The 20,584-nt window shown below is 34.7% G+C and overlaps 1 pseudogene; it reads right to left on the bottom strand.

The window, feature by feature from the left end:
* Window positions 1-543: 543 nt before the first annotated feature.
* On the bottom strand, window positions 544-13,342 carry LOC121481895 (annotated as a pseudogene).
* Between the last annotated feature and the right edge of the window lie 7,242 nt (window positions 13,343-20,584).

The following is a 20,584-nucleotide window of genomic DNA, read 5'->3' on the forward strand; positions in this document are numbered from 1 at the left end:
TATTCAGCCACTCTGTTTTGATGGGAGAATTTAGCACATTTACATTTAAAATAAGTATTGATAGCTATGAACTTACTATTTAAAATTTTGTTTTGTTTTGTTTTGTTTTTTTAATAACCATGCTATACTGGCTTGTTTTGTTACAGAAGGGCATGTGGAGTTAACAATGTGAAGACAGTTGGAACCTGAGGTTGGAGAAGAACAGCGTCCCCTCCTCATACATGCCCAAATAAAAAATCACCAACAATGGAAAAGCAACTGAGACAGCAACTGAGGTTAGGGAAGGGAACAGGGAACCTGAGCACAGTGGAAGAGCCAATGCTTGTGCTGCTGGGAGGGCCCATAGGCAGCTGCAGTGCAAGTAACGTGAGTATACTCTGTATACTTCCACATAGTCTCTGTATCTTCCACATAGGTCTATACAAATATATAGAGAGAAGTTGTTCACTTTCCCCTGCTTTCTCCTCTGCTTGACACTGCTTGCTGTCATCCCAGCCTTTCTTATCATATGAGGGTGAAGGGAAGGGAATGATGAATAAATCATCACTGAATTGCGATCACACTAACATCCATCAGCTTCTGGATGTGTGCTATTACACGGTTCTTTAAGTGTTTGCTGAACATCTGAGGGTCCTTCTGCATCTGCTCCAGGATCAGCCGCATGGCTGGGTCACTTATCTGCTGCACTCCAGGGTCAGCCATGGCCTGTCACTTCATGTCTTCAGGGCTGTGGTGGCATTTGTACTGGGCCATCATACAGTGTTGGTAAACATCTGCAGCCTCCTTGCAGTTGGAGTCCAGATCTAACACCTTGTGGTAGCCATCCATAGCTTTTTCTCCAGCACTTCCAGGGCATCTGCTTTCCATGTGTACCCACTGATGAAGACAGGCTCTAGCTGGATACATTCCTCACAGTTCTTGAATGCCAGCTGAAACCCCAGGAGTTTGGGGTAGCAGGCAGCTCAATTGCTGTACAATTTGGCCTCTTCTGGATTCCATTTGATGACTTCTGTATAATGCTTCATGGCCTGGGGATAGTCCCATTCTGAAAACATTCATTGCCTTTGTTCTTCACCTGCAAGGCCAGGTCCGGGTTTATATAAGCCAGCCACTCTTGCTCGTTCAGAATTTCTCTGCCTATTGGCATTTCTTGAGCATAGCTGGGGTTCAGTGCTCAGTCAAAGACTTGTTATGGAAATGGATGGCATCCTTGTACTTTTCTTCTTTGAAGTAAGAGTTGCCAATTTGAGCATAAGGTTTGGCAATCTGTTTATAGTCTTCCTGGTTTTTTTTGCCCCACTTCGATGGCCTACTCACAAAGCTCCCAGCATTTACTGTAGTCGCCCCTCTAGAAGTACACAGCTTTTTTTTTTTTTTTAAGGATTTATTTATTTATGAAAGACACAGAGAGAGAGATTCTTAGCATTCAATAGAGTATTGGTAATAATGTGAACGATGTACAGAAAGAGAGGCAGAGACACAGGCAGACAGAGAAGCAGGCTCCATGCTGGGAGCCTCATGCAGGACTCGATCCCAAGACTCCAGGATCATGCCCTGGGCCAAAGGCAGGTGCCGAACCGCTGAGCCACCCAGGGATCCCAAGTACACAGCTTCTTGATTGGTCATGTAAGTCATGTTGATCTGGTCCAGGTCCTCGGCTCTGTCATAGTGCTTTAGACTGTGTCAAAGTCTTTCTTCTTGTAGGCCTCATTCCCCAACCCTTTCCTTTTAGCATCTGCTTCTTATTCTCTAGAATATCTTGTTCCATTGGCTCTGGCTTGGTGTCCTTCATGGGAGGAGGAGTTGGGGGAGGTGTTCCAACTTCCTTCTCCTCATTCATATTATCAAGATTGACTCCTAGCAGGACACTGAGAGTAGTCATGATCTGGGGATCCTGATGTTTCATCCTCAAGTTGGATGGTTTGTTTCATAGCTGCTCTATCGGCTCCTGGTAGGTACAAGCAGCATCCTTGTGCTGACTCTCAAATTTCTGGTACAGATTAGGCATGTCGAAAAGGTTCATGAATTTCTGCTCTGCCAACCGGGCCTCCATATTCTGTAGGCTCTCTTTGAGCTGAGGATTATTTACTTCATGTTTTTAACCCTCTTCCTAGGTTTGCTTGGCTTCTTCAAATCACTTTAAGAACTTAATGGCTGCGGCCTTCTGCCAATAGCCCTTGCTTCAGTGAGGTTTTAAGTCAACAGTTTTGCAGCCATCCTTGTAAGCCTCCTGGTTCCTGGTTGTCTCTCAAATGTTTATGATTGTCCAAGCCTCTCTACTTGTTTTTAGTCGTTCCAGTAGTTGAGGGTGCACCAGGACCCATTAGAGTCCCAAAACATAGCCATTCAGTACCTAGGTGTAGACTCACCAGAAGCTAGACCCTCAGGCAGCAGCTGGGAAAGCACCATCCAGAGACAAACAGAGATGATGTTTTTGTCTGCCACATGATTTCGGTGACTGTCTTTTAAGTGGCAATTATAAAAGTTAGGGCACAGTGGTGTGGAATAGCTCCTTCCAGGAAGATATTGGCAATTTGGTTTATTATTAGAGCAAGCAAGAAAGAGAAGCCCAGGGAGGTGCCAACCAGCTCCCCTGAGTTCCAATAGGATGATGGGGGGCCTCATGGCCAGTCCTTAAATGCATGCTAATTAGAAACCAGGCCATCAGGTAGCAGTTTATAAAGTATACAGTCAATATCCTTTCAATTTTGCCTGCTTCCCTTGCCCTGAGCCTAGCGGATAGCCAAGGTTAATCCTTACATACTCTGAAGAACCTGCTTCTTTGGTTGCTATAGTCCTATAGGTCCCCTGGATGCAAACCCAGTTGGTTTTCAGGCTAGGTGGGATATTTGAGGCAAGACAGGCAGTCTTAAAACTTGAGGTGATAGAAGTTCAAACCCTTTAATTCGGGATCCCTGGGTGGCGCAGCGGTTTGGCGCCTGCCTTTGGCCCAGGGCGCGATCCTGGAGACCCAGGATCAAATCCCACATCGGGCTCCTGGTGCATGGAGCCTGCTTCTCCCTCCGCCTGTGTCTCTGCCTCTCTCTCTCTCTCTGTGACTATCATAAATAAATAAAAATTAAAAACATTTTTCAAACCCTTTAATTCCTTGGGGAGAAGCTGGAATTTGAGCATTCAATCCTGATTGAATGCCATGGGTGGTGTTTATGGCACAAGTGTGAGTCAGTTTTTCCTATCCTTTTAGGTATGGCTATTTTCTCATTTACCTGATGTGAAGGAGTCACTCAGCTAGTCTCTAGATTTCTCCCAGTGAATTGCTCTGTGTGTAGGTGTGCATTTCGTGCATCTGTGGGAGGAGGTTAGCTCAGGAATGTCTTAGGTAGCCATCTTGGTGTCTCTCCTAAGGTGTGGGCCTCACTGTGATTTTGATTTGCATTGCCACTGATGATTACTGACACTGAGTATAACTGACATACCTGTTGAACATTTGCATCCTTTTTTTCTTTTTTGCAAAATGTCTACTCAAATCTGTAACCCATATTCTAAAGAGATTATTAGCTCTTTTGTTATTGAGTTCCTTTTATATTTTGCAAACTATTCCTTTTCATAATATATGGTTTGTACAATTTGCCTCCTATTCCATAAATTGCATTTTCACCATACAAGAATGAATGGGTAGTCAATTAAGTGAATAAATGTCTCAGGATATAAAATTCTATACTTCTTTTGAACCTCGTTCTTTGTTAACCCTGCTGCCCTCCAATTTTTTCCCAAATCCTGGAAAAAGAGACCAAAGATTATTCATTTTATAAATGTAAAATATAAGAAAAAAGTGAAGTATATATTTTCTGTAGAATTCTTGTGTTAATTTCATCCAATCTCAACTGACCCTTTGACCAAGATTTTATTAAGCCACTTTGCTGATTGTGTGCATGTGGTGTGTGCAAGCTTAGGAAAAGATTTTCATCATAGAGTAATAGAGCAACAAAATAATGGACTCTTCCCTAAGGCAGATGGTAGCACATTGCCTTAGGGATTGTTTGCACATATTACACTGACTTTATATTTTAAGCATCTGACATGGTAATTAGTTTTATAAAAATGCCCTTCTTGTGATTCCTTTTCTGATCAATTTGAAATACACTGCTTGCATTTTAAATGACTCTTCAAGTATGGATTAAATTTTTTTTCCAGTCCTAGGTTTTTGTTTGGTTCTAAACAATGTCCAGCATTAGTACATAAAGATCTTCCAAATTAATTAGGTCTCTAAAGAAAGCATAATCTTTTTTTCTGTGATAGAATGACAGGAATCATCTTTTATCACTCAATGTTTTCTAATGAAAGACACACAGTATAGTGTTCAGGCATTTATGCCAGGATGATTGGCTTTCAGTTCAGTTAATTTAGTTTAGTTAATTCAGTTAATTTAGTTAGTTTCAGTTAATCTGAGAGCTGGGATATTCTTACACAATCCTAAAGTCTCAGCCCATCTCCTAGCAAATATTTGATAGCAGAAAACTAGCTCTAAAGATTTAGAATAAGAATTCATTACTAGCATTAAATACAGTAAACCCATTTAACAATGTATCATCAAGTGTTAAAATAATGGAAAAAAATGGCACTTGTCAAAATAGTTTTCTAAAAGGATATTTTCTGAACTACTTGCTTCAGGTTTTTTTGTCATCTTTATAACAAAAAGTAATTCAACAGATCTGGTCAAATTAGTTTTCCACATCATTAATGTGAACTTTGAAACTTTTACTAAGTTGAATGATGGATTTATAAGTTCTAAAAGTTTTTCAGAGACAAAGATTTTTAAAAGTAATTTGATGAATGGCAAGAAAACTTGAATATCCATTTTTTTTCCAACTCCTCTTAACCAAAATGACCTTAAGGTTCCCTTCAGTTTGACTAAACTTCAGATAGTCTTCTTCCTCACTCTAGGACTCTGACCTCCCTTTTCTTAGAGCATTTACTTTAGAAAACTTGCTATTGTATATTCTTCCTTTGTCCTTTGAAATGTAAATCTTTTCCCAGCCTCTTGCCAGTTTTACAACTCAGGAACGTCTTTCTCAAGGACCTGGGAGTGAACCCTTTGAAATGTAATCATCAAGAAAGATAAGCCCCTGTCTCCCAGTCTCTGTGGGAGGGTGAGAATTTACCTTCCACGGGGGATGATTAGAAAGCAGAGATAGCCCTTGTCATACTGACCAACCTCCCTCCTCCCGTCCTTCAGTGCTTTTCTATTAATTCACTCCAGCATTTAAAAATCCTCCTGCCTTTTGATTCAGAGAAATTGAGTTCAGTCTCTCCCATAGTACAACAGTCTTGACTCCTATTGCAATAATCTTAAATCATATCTTCCTTGACTGTTTAACCTGTCTCATGCAATTTTTCTTCAACACTTTAAAATTTTATTTATCGTATGTATTTCTGTTAGCTTTTCTACATTTTATCATTTCTGTCTTTTATCTCCTGCTTATTCTTCCTTTTTCCAAGAAAGAAAAAATACGGAGTAAGTTAGAGAAATTATAAATATGAGGACTTCTAAAGAAGTAACTACATTGTACACTCATTCATCATGAACAATCAGTTAAATATGTTTACTTCTCAGATCAACGAAAACATTGTGGTACACATATTTGTATACCCCATAGAACATTCAAAAAGAATAAATGTGTATACCTGGGGTTATAAAAGCTAATTTTAGGTGGTATTTGGATGAGTGTATCTTAATAATAAAATATATATTTTAATGCTACTTTATATTTAATATTACATTATGGTTTCTATTTTGTCTTCATTATTATGTGATCTAGTATTTCTACTCCTGGGTATTTAACAAAAGAAAATGAAAAAAAAAAACTAACTTGTAAGATATATGCACCTCTATGTTCATTGCAATAACTTATGATAGCTAAGATATGAAAACAACCTGCATGGGTCCTAGTAAATGGTAAATGAAGAAATGTGGTGTATACATACACACACACAACGAAATATTGCTCAGCCTTAAAAAATGATTAAATCTTACCATTTGAAACAACAGAAATGGAACTTAAAGGCATTATACTAAGTGAAATAAATCATAAAATTAATATGCACTTAAAACATATACTTGAGGGGGTACCTGGGTGGCTCCCTCAGTTAAGCATTGGACTCTTGATCTTGGCTGAGGTCATGATCTCAGGGTGGTGATACTGAGCCCCACCTGGGGTTCTATCCTGACGTGGGGCCTGTTTAAGATACTCTCCTTCTCCCTCCCCCTGTCTCATCTTCTCACAAGTATGGGTGTACTCTCCCTCTCTCTCTCAAAACAATAAAAAAAATGAAATAAAATAAATAACATAATATATATACTTGAATAACACACGAGGTGAAGATGTGGCAAGAAGAACTAGTATCTGGGAAACCTATGACAAAAGGGCTCTGTGATAGGATTCCTGTCTCACATGTTCATAGATTCCACTAAAGAGTAAGTAGCAATTATTAGGAAGATTTTTTTTTGAAAAATAGGAACATTCTTGCAACTTGTTTTTGATACTAAAAATTTGTTTACTCTTAGATAAATTTAACTGAGATTTAAATGTTACTGAATTAATATTTCACTTCATACATTTATTAAGACCAACTATAGGTGAAAAGTACTCAGTTTTGGAGAAGCAAAAATATAGTTACCCTTACCTGAAGGTGTCATAATAAAAGGCATTGAAAAACATAACCAGAAATCAAAACAACATGCACAAATTGCTACTAGAAGTACTGTAAGTTTTAATGGAATTCCTCGGGAAAATGATGTACTATGGAAGTTGGGAGATAGTTCATCCTTTTATTGCTGGATAGTATTCCACTGTATGCATGTCCTACAATGTTTCCATCCATTCACTTTTTGATAGGCAGGTGGAAACCACTGTTACAACTATTTCTATACAGACATATGCTTACATTTCTCTTAGTAAATATGTAGAAGTGGAAAGACTGGGTTACAAAGTGGGTAAATATTTGTAATATTGATGAACTTATTTTTTTTTAAATTTTATCCCACCACTTTGATTTAATAAACTTTAATTACAAATACATTGGGACATCCAAAATTATCCTTCAGCTTACTGATGTTCTACTCTATTTGATTCATTTTTCCCCTCTGTGTGTTTCATTCTGGATAGTTATAATTGCTGGATCTTCATATTTTTCCATCTGTTCTGCTGCAAAGTTAGCCTTCTGTTAATTTCATCCAGTGAATTTTTCCACTTACTGTAAATTTCATCTTTGGAATTATAATTCAGGTTTTTCTTATATCTTCATGTTTCTACTTCTGAATATAGGAAACACAGTTGTAATTATTTTTATGTATTTGATTTCTAATTCTAACATCTGTGCCAGTTCTGGATTGGTTTCAATGCTTGATTTTTCTCCTCATCATGGATTGTATTTTTCTTTATCTTTGCAAGCCTTACAATTTTATATTAAACGGCAAACATTATAAACTTCACCTTGTTGGGTATTGGTTACTTTTTTATCCTATAAACACTAATGAACTTTGTTTTGGAATGCAATTAAATTACTTATTACAAGTTTGAATCTCTAGGATCTTGTTTTAAAAATTATTAGGTAGGACGAGAGTAGTTCTCACTGTAGAGCTAATTGTCCCCCACTATTGAAGCAAGAACCTTCTGTGTATTCTTTGTGATACCTCATGAATTATGAGGTCCAGTCTAAATGGTGGAAATATGCACTAATTCCATCCTGTGTGAGCATAGGCACTGCTCCTTGTAATTCTTTGGAGTAGTTCTTTCCCTGGCTCTGGGTGGTTTTTTGACGTGTACACACTGACCAGACCTCTGTTGCACACTTGGAGGTGGGGGGGGGGTCTGCTGTGCTCTGGGGACAGTTCTCTGCCCTCCAATACTCTAGGCTGTTCCCTTGCACTATTAACCTCATGTCCCACCTCCATGAATGAGCCATTTTCTGCCTGATTTTTTTTTTTTTTTTATCCCTGAATTGAGAATCTAATCAATTACAAAGAGCAAAATGAGGAGAAACAGAAACAAGGCAATAAATTAGTAACCATGAGGGGGAAAAAATGAAGAAACAACAGAAAATGAATTGAAGAGGACACCTTAACTGTAAGACCATCCTTTCCTGAGTCTTGTAAACTATGGTCTGGGCAAGGCGAGAGGACATGTTCTTTAAGCACATGGGATATTTTGAAACACACAAATTGTTCAATTCTTGCATTCTTTGCTTTTTGCCTGAGATCTTTTGCCTCCTCCCTTTAGTTCTTCATTAATTTTTCTGCCTCATTTTATTTGTTTATTCAATTCCTGCTTGCTCTTAATCCATATTATTCTATTGTACTCCCCATCACTCAGTGTAAATATCTGAATCAGCTCATCTAAATTACAATTGAGGACAATTATAATCTAACCATCGTTTAGAAAAAGCATACCTAAATGTTAAATAGCATATATATATATATATATATATATATATATATATATATTATAAAATACATGTATGTTGCAGTAATTAATTTTAGCAATAACAGCTTTGCTAATTATGTGAAAAAGCCACTTATGTATAAATGCCTTATAATTAAAAAATTGTTTTAACAAACTATGTACCAAAAAAAGTTCATCTTATAAGTTTTCATTAGTGTTTTATCAAAAAGGAAAAAATGTAAATTAATACAAATCTATTCTCAGGGCTACTTTTATTTTTGTCTTCTGTGTAACTATGACTTTGCATAATCTCAAAATTATTGAGCCTAGAATCCTCTGATCACTGGCAAGTCTTATAAAACTTGACAAAACCATATCATATAGGTAACAGTTTTCTCAAAAACTATACAAAAGAATAAGTTTAACTGATCATTTGTAGAAATAATTTAACAAAATACCACTAATGAATTTAATAACTGCCTTCAATGATATTTAATTATTGAATTTCTCACATATGCTTAGATATTGCTAAAAAGAAAGAGTATTAGCATCTCCATTATGAGGAGTATGCCAAAGACAATTTACAAGTAGAGAATTACAGGACTCAAAAGGCATAGGGATGTCTTCTTTAGCAAGCTGGATTATGGTTTCTATCCTTCTAATCCTAGATGAGATTATATAGCAAATCCTATTCAATGAAATGGAAGTCCTTGCTGTGTGATACCTGGATTCCTGGGTTTGTTCTCTGGGAACTAGAAGGTCAACCTTTCTTTTACTCGTTTACATGCACTTTCAAGGAGCATCAGGCACTAACACCTTTAATTTTGTTGCCAGCTAGATTTTGACCTATTAGAATTTTTTTCCCAACTCCCTATCTAGTTCATCTTTTTTTTTTTTTTTAATTATTTGAGAGAGAGAGAAAGCATGAGCAGTGGGAGGAGGAGAGGGAGAGGGAGAGGGAGAGAATTTTCAAAAGACTGCATTGATCATGGGGCTCGACTTTGCAATGACCTGAGCCAAAACCAAGAGTTGGACACTTCACCAACTAAGCCACCTGAGGACCCCTGATTCATCTATAAGACTTTATATCCTCAGTGGATTTTTAGTCAATTTATGACTAACAAATCATTGCAGACTACTTTAAAAGGAAAGTAATTAATAATAAGGATCTTTGTTGTGTAATTTATTTTACTATATAAAATTCAGAAGAAGTGTTCGAAATTTTCTTGAATCCATAAAAAATGCTCAACATATGCTGATATTTACATAGGCTTGGTCGAAGAAATAGTATTTGTGAGCGACTGTGTGAGGCATTATGTTTATACTTTACATATATCTCTAGAAATGTTCAATGCATTTTTCAAGGTATGTGAACCAAATGGAAAGTAAGTACAGTGGAAAATACAATTGAAATTCATGGATAAAAACTTCAATTTTGAAAAGAGAGTTACATATGTTAGAATTCCCTTAGGCTACTTCTACTAAGTCAGCCAGCTTTTAGGCAGCAGATGGATCATATAGACACTGACATCAGTGGAATTTTGCCATTGAATTTTTGACAAAGACAAACTATTCATCAAGGAAGACTTCATAATTAGACATTTGTGCCTTCAATTTTGGAGAAGAAAACACATTACATCACGATTATTATGCAGTACCATTAAAATGATTGAATAAATCTCATTAACTTCTTAATCTTTTCATTTTGTGGGCACTCTGGGGGTATGTACACATGGAAAATGCCAAGCAATACCAATTGCTATGTGATCATTTTTGCTGAGTGTGAAAAGTATGTATTTCAACTTTATCTTTCCTTTTTATTCTTGAACCAAAGGGTTTACTTTTCTCTAAAATTACATTTTCTCTAAATTTAAATTCTCTAAAAATTTGCAATTATGTTTTAAAAATCTTAATTGTGATGAATCTACAAACTGAACAGAGACAAATCTTTGCAGTTTTAAAATATGACTTTTTAGTAATTGTTATTAACTTGAGGGAAAAGAAAAATCAAGAAATAATAAGAGATGAAAAATTTTGTTTGTTTAACCTCAACTACCTTGCCATTGACAATAGTGTTTTAGTCAGTCCAGCCTCCAGAATGTCAATATCATATTTAACAACCCCATCAAGTTCTATTCCTCCTAGGCAGAACTGACATCTCTGTATTTACATACAAATTCTTTTTTTATGGTTGTTAGGCTTTCTGCTAAACCTCATAAACTAATTTATGTTAAGATAATTAATAGCTAAAAAGGACTAAGATCTCTTACCTAGGTGAAATAATTTTATTTTGGGGCTGCCTTCTGCATATTATACTAAGGCATATTATACTAAACTATAGATTATTATACTGAAAAATGGAGAATTTATGTACTAAATACTGTATAAAGAGCAATTAGAAAAACAAAAATTACTTAGTATTGATGTTTCAACAATGAGTTTGTTATTTAATATTAAAAAACAAATTCTCTAACACGAATTCTCTAGATGTCAGTTTTCTAAATGTAAGATACAGCAAGATAGTCACCTGGGAGTCAAGAGACTAGCATTTCTGCAAACCAACTGCAAGTCTTAGCTAAAAATTATTCAAATCAATTTGGCAGTGAAGCATGAAAAAATAACTATGAATTTAATTTCTTCTTCCTCTATCAAATAAAAATCTTACAAATCTATGTGGAATTGAAATGATATATTAAAATACCTATGTTCAAAATTATTGAGATTTTGGAGGGTATTTTTGCTCATGTGTTAAGCTTTTTATCGATACCATAGCAACTAACCCCTATACCAATAAAGTATTGTAATTCATTTGGGCAACAGGATGCTACTAATGTATAAAACAGGTGTTCCAAATGCCAATATTATTTGTTTTGTCTTGGTTTTTTGGAAGATTTACTTATTTTAGAGAGCAGGGAGGGGCAGAGTGGCAGAGAGAATCTCAGACTCCCTGATGCAGGGCTCAATCTCAAACCCTGAGATCATGATCTGAGCCAAAATCAAGAGTTGGACATTTAACCAACTGAGCCACCCAGGCACCCCTTCCCTCCAAATGCCAATATTCTACCTAAGAGCTGTTCACGATCTCAAATTTCTGAAATTGTCTTTTCCTCATCAAGTTATGACCTATTTTCTTGATTTTGTCTCTCTGAACCCATAATTTTGAACATTGTCTATGGCTGGGAATCAATTTGCTCTTCATTCTCACTGTTCCCTATGATTTGGAGCCTGCTTCCGTCTTTTTTTTTTTTTCTTTGTATTCACTTGCTTCTCTGAATTTGGCATCTTCAATTGTTCCAAATAACAACTTCTACCTTATAGTTAAGTTCCTTTAAACTCCATCCCTAAAGAGATTCAGATGATATATTTCTGGACCAAGAATAGATCTGTCTACCCAGAGATTGGAATTAAAAAATTCTTGGGCTTTGAACTTTCATGATTGTCATGAATTATATACCCTGATGAAAAGTGATTTAGGTATTACCTTTTAGAGACGCATGCTCTGAACTCACCCTACATCCCTACACACCTATTAACTCTGTCAAGTTATGTAAGTAAGCTCCTATAAGAAAAATAAATCAAGTCTTTATATTTCCTGTTCACTGATCTTCCCAGAAACATAGTTTCTCATTAGTTTAAGTTATTCATTCTAAAAAAAAGAAGAAAAATGTATCAGAATGAGAGTACATTCTGACATAGATCTCAGGAGAATCAAAGTTTCTGTTAAAAGCTAAGATTTTGGCTATACTGAAATATGAAAGGATAGAAGACCAGAAATAGGGTATATGCAATATTTGTTATGCTTAATTAGATAATATAAAATTTTATTTTGATCAAATCACATGTTATTATTTTTCATGAAAAAAAAACCCTAGATCTACTAGCAGAGGCAGGTCATTGTCATAATAAAAATAAAGTGCATATGGACATATTCTAAGTAAATATACCAAAGAAAAAGTATCATTATTTGATTTGATTCACAAGATCATTTCTCGGTTATCATACATATAGAAATTAATAAATATATCTAAGATTATATTTTGACAGGAAATTTTTATGACACCTTTTATGTGATCATCAATAGCAAAATTATTATATATTCTTCATGATTATATTTTAATCTATTCAAAAACTTTGCATTGTTTTCTCCTCACATGAACCCATTAACTTTTCCCTCATAATTACATCATAGAAACAAGAGGGATACAGGTAAAAGTAGGTGACTAAGAATCAGCTGGGAGAAAGGAATAATATATCTTTTTTCAGTTCATTGAAGTTCTCTAATTCTAGAATTGATTTCACATTTTAAAGTTCACCTGAAATCAAGCAGAACCAAAACAATTTACAATTATAGAAGCCTAAATACTTGAAAACAAGATCTATTTGCTTTGCACATGTAGGCATTCATCCAATTATTCTAATATATCAACAGTGCTTATATATAATACCTGACAAATGCTCTTGTTTTCATATAAAATGATTTTATTATGCCCAAAAACATGTTAGATTATTATGCTTTACATTGCATGCAAATAAGTTAAGAGAAATAAAGATAATCATTGTTATGACAGATAAATGCAGTATTTATACAGTATCTTCTACTGGTTTTGCTCTATATAATAACTTACCATTTCAGTGTCTAGAAGAATAGCCAGTATCCTTAATGAAAGTTCCATCTGCTGCTACAATTTTTTTTTTTAATGTTCTCAGGTTATCAAAACATAGCTGAATTCTTCAATCTCAAATTCAGTTTAAAGTCTTTCTTTCCCTTTGGTACAGATTACATCTGGTTGTCTAGTGAGTTGGGGGCAGAGGGTTGCTCTTTTAGTTCCTTTCTCATTTCTGGGCTTACTGTGCTGAGGCGATGGCTGGGAGAGAAGAGAAAGGTGTTTTCTCAGTTGACTACCATTGGTGAGCTCTCTATCCTGTCCCACAGTGGTCATGATTGCTCCTCATCTTGCTATCTCCTTTCCAAAACATAGGTCTTATTTGAGCCAATATAACTTAATTCCCAACCAACTTTGAGCAGGACCCACTTAAAAAGGAAAATCATATTATCCTTGCAATGTGAAATGGGGTTATTTTCTCTCAGCTCTTTCATATTCTTTTTGCTCCATCCCTATGTCACAGCAGTAGCAGATACCCTGCTAGTCCTGTGGCTCACTAGAATTTATCCAAAGATATATATAAGTTTTGATTTAATTAAGGGGATTGAGTATAGTCAAATCCTCTTGGAAAAAGTAAGAAGGGACTGATGGTATCCAGTCATAAATTGTTTATCCAAAAACACTACTTCATCTACTTTCTTTTCTACCCCTCCCTTTTGTTGAGTGAAATGGCACATTTAATCAAGCCCTTCCAAGTCACAGTGGGACTCTCAGCTAATTAGTGCTTTGAACACTGATTGTGGACCTACTTAACATATTGCCACTTTTCAACTAAAGTAGATGCTAGGTATTATGGTGATATCACTTCCCAGGTCAACCAATAGCAAAGTGAAATTAGTAGTGGTCCAATTGGACTATAAGATTTTTGAAAGAACTGATCCCATTGTAATACTTTTCATACCTATAGCTGCATGTGAAATTTGGAAAAAAACTTTATATTGAAAAATGTGTTTTTAAACATACACACATACATAATAATACATAAACATACTTCATAAATTATTAAGACAATATGGTAATGGCATATGGCTAAACATACAGATCAATATAGTTGAGCATCTCCAAATATGCCCTTATATTTATTGTCAATATTTTTTAAAGATTTCATTTATTCATGAGAGACACACAGAGAGAGGCAGAGAGATAGGAGAAGCAGATGCTCTGCGGGGAGTCTAATATCCCAAGACCCTGGGATCACTACCTGAGCCAAAGGCAGACACCCAGCTACTGAGCCATACAGGTATCCCTTTTATCAATTAATTTTGAACAAGGATTTTCAGAATGTGTAATGATGGAAAGAATGGTCTTTTCAACAAATGGTTCTGGGACAACTGTCTACCTACATGGAAAATAATGAAGTAGCAACCATACTTCAAGCCACATATACATACACAAACTCAAAATTATAAATGTAAGAAATAAAACTATATAAATCTCAGAAGAGGGGCAGCCCACGTGGCTCCGCGGTTTAGTGCCACCTTCAGCCCAGGACCTGATCCTGGGAACCTGGGATCGAGTCGAACGTTGAGCTCCCTGCATGGAACCTGCTTCTCCCTTTGCCTGTGTCTCTGCCTCTCTCTCTCTCTCTCTCTGTGTTTCTCATGAATAAGTAAATAAAATATTTTAAAAAAAGAAAATAAAATATTGGAATGCATCCCTGTAACTCTGGGTTAAGCAAAGCTTTCTTAGATATGACATCAAAGGCATAAGCAATGAAAGAATAAATATATTGGAATTGTTCAAAATTAAAAACATATGCTTCAAAGAACATCAACAAAAATATAAAAAGGAAATGCATAAAATATGGAAATTGTTTGCAAATAATATATATGCTAAGAAACTTTTATTTAGAATAAAGGATTTGTAATTCAATAATAAAAACAATGCAGTTAAGAAATATTATTTGTGGACAAGTGAGGGGAAAGATCTAAGAAGACATTTGTCCCTCGAAGATTTATAATTGACAACATGAAAAAAGATCTCAATATCTTTACTGTGTGTGAGGGGCATACAGATTAAAACCATGATGAGATACCCTTCAGACACATTAGAATGGCTATAATTAAAACCATATTAACAAGTCCTACAGAGGATGCTGAGATGCTGGAACCCTCATACACTGCTGGTGGGAATATAAAATGATGTAGTCACTTTAAAGAACAATCTAACAGTTTCCTAAAATTCTAACATGGAGTGTTCCTATGACCTACTAACTACTAGGTATTTACTTCAGTGGTATGAAAACATATGTTCACATTAAAGCTTGTGCATGGGTGTTTACAAGGGCATTATCCATAAGAGCCCCAAAGAACAAACAGTCTAAAAGCCATCAGTTGATGAATGGGTTAAAAGGTGGTATGTATCCAGACAAAGGAATATTATTTGGCAATAAAAAAAATGGAATACTGATACATGCTACAACATACATAAACCTTGAAAACATAATATTAAGAAGCCAATATAATTAACATACTGTATGGTTTCATGTATGTAAATATTCAGAATAGGAAAAATCTATAGATGCCCAAAGTAGAGTAGTATTGTCTGGGAAGGATGGGAGTAAGCAGTTGTTAAGTAGGAAGGGAAAAAGGGGAATAGGGATGACGCAGATAATAATGTTCTAAAATGAGACTCTGGTGAGATTTGAGCAATTCACTGAATATACAAAAAAATATACAATTAAATAAGGTGAACTGAAAGTTATATGTATTATTCTCAGTAAAATGTTAAAATATTTAAAAGAATATAATAATAATTAATAACAATAATGAAACTGCCAGCATTTCCAGTAAGGCATTGAGAACATATCAGTCAATCAATGCTTAGGGGTGAGAACAAATTACTCGTGACCATACTCCCACTACTTAAAATGTCTTGCTAAATTTACTGTAATTAGCCTGCCTTGTAAAATTTTAATCAAAACACGATTATCATGAATCAGAACAGAAAATATTGTAAGATAGCTGGGTTGAGTTTCCAGTTATCCATGTGAGGAGCTTGAAAGTCACTACTCCTACCTAATAACACATAAAAAGCTAAACAGACTTAAAAAATCAACCACTCTCCTTTCCATAACAGAGGAGAGGATAAGGGCAGACTGCTGTCCACAAGACTGGAGACAGAAAAGATAGTTTAGAGTCATGGCTTACTGGATCTTTTAGAGGTTCACAATCAGGAACTTCCACAGGAACCAGCACCAGGGCAAGAAAACCCCAACTATCACTGACAAATTTCTGGAAGCTCAGTATGGACAAGCCTGAGAGTTAAATATTCCAGAAACCAAGTCCAAGGGGTGCCCCCACAATACTGTGTTTACCTCTAGGAGCTCAACCAGGTTCTCATACTAAACATCATTTAAAAAATCCTCTCCTGCTTCCAGCATAGAGAGGGGGGAAAAAGGAACTATTATCAAATATCCAGAATACTCTTTTTCTTAAAAAAGACCTGTCCTTAGGGTAAACAAGTTAACCAGAGCCTAACCTGCTAAGGTACTGTCAGAGCCTAATTCACCTGGGGGAAGGTAAAAATCAACTCAGCTGGCTCTAGCCTTCAAAGTAGGAAAAAAAAACATTGCTCCCTCTGGTGGTGGGCCCACTCTAGCCATTTTGTTCCATATAAGTCGGGGAGAGGGTGACTGGGAAACAAAAGATCACAATCCAGGGGTACAGCCTTACTAAAAGATTGAGATCTATCATGGAACTGTAAAACATTTCCCCTCCCCCAAACCTAACCACCATAAAGCTAAAGGCCTATTTACAGCAATACATTTTACTGAGTACATCATGTCTGATTGTCAAGAAAAAATTATAAGGCATATCAAAAAGGAAAAGAAAATAATTTAGAGAGACAGAGCAAGCCTCAGAAACAGACATGACAGTGGTATTAGAATTATAAGGCCAAAAATATAAAACAACTATGATTACTATACTAAGAGCTCTGTTGGATAAAGTAGACAATATGCAAGAACAGATGGGCAATATAAGAAGAGAGATGGAAATTCTAAGAAATAATAAAAAAAGAAATGCCAGATTTAAAAACAAACACTACAGCAGAAATAAATACTTCTGATTTGTCTGATAGACCAGACAAAGCTGAGAAAAGAAATTCTGAGCTAAAGGATATATCAATAGAAATCTAGGAAATTCAAAGCAAAGAGAACAAAGATTGAAAAAACAGAAGTATCCAGAGACCATGGGGGCAGCTACAAAAGGTATTACTTATGCCATCACACATATAATAGGAATACCAAGAGAAGAAGAAGAACAACAAAATATTTGAAACAATAAAGACTGAGAATTTTCCCAGATTAATGTCAGACACCAAATCAGGTCCAGGAAGCTCAGAGAAAATCAAAATAATAAAGAAAAAGAAAACCTAAATAAACATTAAAAAAATAACACTGATACCTATGCATATCATTTTTGAATAACAGAATATCAAAGATCAAGAAAAATTGTGAAAAAAATCAGTTAGATATCTTACATAGAGAGAAACAAAGAACTGCATCTGATTTCTCCTCAAACTGTGCAAGCGAGAAGAGCATGGAGTGAAATATTTAAAGTGATGAGAGTAAAAAACAATCCTAGAATTCTGTAACCTGTGAAATTATCCTCCAAAAGTGAGAGAGCTACAGACACCTTCTGAAACTAACAATTATTGAAGGAATTTGTTGCCAGCAGACCTTCCCTGAAAGAAATGTTAAAAATTTCTTTAGAGAGCAAGAAAATAATATAAAACAGAAATTCAGATTATGTGGAAAGGAGGAATATTGAAGAAGTAACAAATGAAAGTAAAATCAAAATTTATTTTTCTTATTCTTAATTGATCTAACAGACAAGTTTGTTCAAAATAATGCCAAAAATATATTTTCTCTTTTCTACACACACGTGATGATACAAGGGATGATGCAAGAGATGAGAGAGATGAATTAGAACTATTTTATATCATGCTAACTGTAAAGTGATACAGTATTATTTGAAAGAGGATATGGATTAAACATAAATGGATATTGCAAATTCTAGGACCACCCCTAAAAAAATTACAAAACATAATTAGTATGCTGAGAAAATAGAATCATAAAAAGCATGATTAAAAGCACAAAATGCTGGGGTGGGGAGAATGGAAGGCAAAAAAAGAACAAGAGCAACAATAACAAAGAGAAAACAGTAACAAATATAGTAGAAATTAATACAATGATACCAATAATCACTTTAAATGTCAGTGGTCTAAATGTGTCAGTCAGAAGACAGATTATTGAAATGGACTATAAATCATAACCCAACTATATGTTGTCTATAAGAAACCCACATTAAACATAAAGATACATGTAGATTAAAGGTAAATGGATGGAAAAAAGTATATCATACTAAAACTAAACACAAGAAAACAGAAGTAGCTATATTAATTTAAAAAAGGATTTTAAAACAAGGCAAATTATTAGGGATTAAAAAGGACATTTATAATGATAAAGGTGTTAATTCTCCAGGAAGACATAATAATCCTTATTGTATACACATCTAAAAACATAGTGCCAAGCTATATGAGTCAAAAACTAATAAAATTTCAAAGTGAAATAAATGAATCCACTGTCATAGTTGGGGAATTCAATAGTCCTCTATTAGAAATGGACAGATCCAGGAGGCAGAAAATTAGTAAGGACATAGTTGAGCTCCATAACACCATCACTCAACTGGATACAGTGAACATCAAAAGACTTCATCCAACAAAAAATGCACCTTCTTCTCAAACTCACATGAAACTTTCACCAAGATAGACTATATCTAGACCATAAAACATACCTTAAAAAATTTGAAAAAATAGAAAGCATACATACTATGTGTCTTAGACCACAATGGAATTAAACTAAAAATTAATAACGGATAACTAGGAAATCTCCAAATATATGGAAATTAGAAACATTCCTAAATAACACATAAAGAAATCTCAAGTGAAATTTAAAAATACTTTGAATAAAAATAATAACACAACTTATCAAAATTTGTGGGATGCAGTGAAAGCAGGGACATTTAGAGCATTGCAAATTTACATTAGAAAAGAAGATCTAAAATCAATCAATTAAGTTTACACCTTAGGAATCTAGAAAAAAAATCCATGTTAAGAAGAAAATAAATAGAATAGAAATCAATGAATTTGAAACAAAATCATGGATAAATCGATGGATAAAAATGAATGGAAACAAAAGCTAATTCTTTAAAAAGACCAGTAAGATTAATAAACCTCTATCTAAGTTAGCTAAGAAAAAAAAAAAAAAAAGTAAGACAGAAAGTATCCTTTGGACATTAGAGCAATAAAATATCATTACAAACAACTTAATGACCACAAACTTGACAACCTAGATGAAACAGAATTCCTGGAAAGTCACAAGCTGTGAAAATTCACACAAGAATAAGCAATCTGAAGAGGACTATATCTATTGAAAAAATTGAATCAATAATTAATAATCTTCTAAACAGACAGCCCAGATGGGTTTACTGTGAACTCCACCAAATATTTAATAAAGAAATATCACTTCTCTACAATCTTTTTCAGAGGATAGAAGCAGAATGAATATTTCCTAATTAATTCTGTGAGGCCAGTGTTACCCTAATACCAAAATCAGACACAAACATTACAAGAAAAGTACAAGGTAAAATCTTTCATGAGCATAGATGTAAAAATCTTCAGCAAAATAGTTAATCAAATGTAGTAATATATAAAAATACTTACACACTGCAACCAAGTGGAATTTACCCCAGGTATGCATTATCCCAGGTATCCCTGGTTTAACATTTAAAAATCAAATGGCTAGAAAAGAAAAATCACATGATATTAATAGATGGAGAAAAAGCATTTGACAAAATCAGTCAAGCCAGAGATAGAGGAAAACTTAATCAGCTTGAGAAAGAATATGTACAAGAATTCTACAGCTAATATTATACTTATTAGTGAGAAATTCAAACCTTTCCCACTAAGTTCAGAAACAAGGCAAAGATGTCTGCTTTTGTCAGGTTTTTTTTTTTGTGTGTGTGTGTGTTTTGTTTTTTTTTTTTTGAAAGTCATACTGGAAAGTTCTTGTTAAAGCAATAAGAAAAATAAATACAAGAGACAAAATTTCCTTCTTTGCAGGTGACATGATCACCTACATAGAAAATCTGAAGAAATGTCTGGTAATAATAAGCAAATATAGCAAGTTTACAAGATACAAAGTTAATATGCAAAAGTCAATCACTTTCCTATGTATCAGCAATGAACAAGTGAGATCTGAAATACAATGCCATTTATATTAGCATCCAAAATATTTGAAATACATAGGAATACATCTAGTGAAATATATATAAGAACTCTATCAGGAAACTATATTTCTCTGATGAATGAAATCAAAAAAGTAAATAAAGAGATATTCTATGTTCAAGGACAAGAAAACTCAATTTTATCAAATTGTCATTTATTTGCAACTTGTTCTATACATTTGGTGCAATCCTATTCAAAATCCTAGAGAATAATTTTTGTTGATATGGA

This window comes from Vulpes lagopus, chromosome 24, assembly GCF_018345385.1.
Source record: "Vulpes lagopus strain Blue_001 chromosome 24, ASM1834538v1, whole genome shotgun sequence".
NCBI classification, from domain to species: domain Eukaryota; kingdom Metazoa; phylum Chordata; class Mammalia; order Carnivora; family Canidae; genus Vulpes; species Vulpes lagopus.